General features: G+C 48.9%; 1 long non-coding RNA gene across 1 annotated transcript in view; it reads right to left on the minus strand.

Moving 5' to 3' along the window:
* Nucleotides 1-1,015: 1,015 nt before the first annotated feature.
* LOC126984174 (uncharacterized) overlaps nucleotides 1,016-1,161 on the minus strand; it is a 66,846-nt gene continuing 66,700 nt past the window's right edge. The window contains exon 4 of the long non-coding RNA XR_007736456.1: nucleotides 1,016-1,161. This exon is cut by the window's right edge and continues 374 nt beyond it. This is a non-coding gene — a long non-coding RNA (uncharacterized LOC126984174).

Below are 1,161 nucleotides of genomic sequence, written 5' to 3' on the forward strand. Positions count from 1 at the left end.
GCTCCTAAAAAGAATCAAGAGGTAGCCGAAAGAGGGGTCAATTTCGGGAGGAGACGAGAGACGGTTGTTGTTGGTGGTGCTTAGAGCAAAAAGAACTACACTTAGACTCAACCAATCAAAAAAGAGGAGAAAAAGAGCAAAACTACATATTTCAAAAAGCTTTCCTACAATTTCTTTGCTTAGAGAAAAGAAATACGCTTAATCAGACTCAATCACAAAAAAAGAGCAAAACTACATATTTCAAAAAGCTTTCCTAGTATTTGTTGCTTAAAGAAACAAAAATATGCTAAATAAGACAACCATCAAAAAAAAAAAGAGCAAAACTACTTATTTCGAAAAACTTTCCTAGTATTTGTTGCTTAAAGAAAAAAAATGCTAAATAAGACCCAGGCAACAAAAGATTAAAGAGAAAACAGCAAAACTAGACAACGTTCCTCTGGTCTCTAATATTTCTTATTGAGTAAAGGGGAAAAAATATGTTGAAATGGATATGCATGAAGAGAGCCGGCCAGCCAACCAGCCAGACAGCCAACCAGTCTCCCAGCCAGACAGCCAGACAGCCAACCAGCCAGACAGCCAACCAGTCTCCCAGCCAGACAGCCAGACAGCCAACCAGTCTCCCAGCCAGACAGCCAGACAGCCAACCAGTCTCCCAGCCAGACAGCCAGACAGCCAACCAGCCAGACAGCCAACCAGTCTCCCAGCCAGACAGCCAGACAGTCAACCAACCAGACAGCCAACCAGTCTCCCAGCCAGACAGCCAGACAGCCAACCAGTCTCCCAGCCAGACAGCCATCCAGTCAACCAGTCACCCAACCAACCAGCCAGACAGCCAACCAGTCACCCAACTAACCAGCCAGACAGCCAACCAGTCTCCCAGCCAGACAGCCAGACAGCCAACCAGTCTCCCAGCCAGACAGCCAGACAGCCAACCAGTCTCCCAGCCAGACAGCCAGACAGCCAACCAGCCAGACAGCCAACCAGTCTCCCAGCCAGACAGCCAGACAGTCAACCAGTCTCCCAGCCAGACAGCCAGACAGTCAACCAGTCACCCAACCAACCAGCCAGACAGCCAACCAGTCACCCAACCAACCAGCCAGCCAACCAACCAGCCAGACAGCCAACCAGGGAGCCAGTCAACCAGTTACCCAACCAACCAGC

The sequence above is a fragment of the Eriocheir sinensis genome, chromosome 56 (genome assembly GCF_024679095.1).
Source record: "Eriocheir sinensis breed Jianghai 21 chromosome 56, ASM2467909v1, whole genome shotgun sequence".
Taxonomy (NCBI): Eukaryota; Metazoa; Arthropoda; class Malacostraca; order Decapoda; family Varunidae; genus Eriocheir; species Eriocheir sinensis.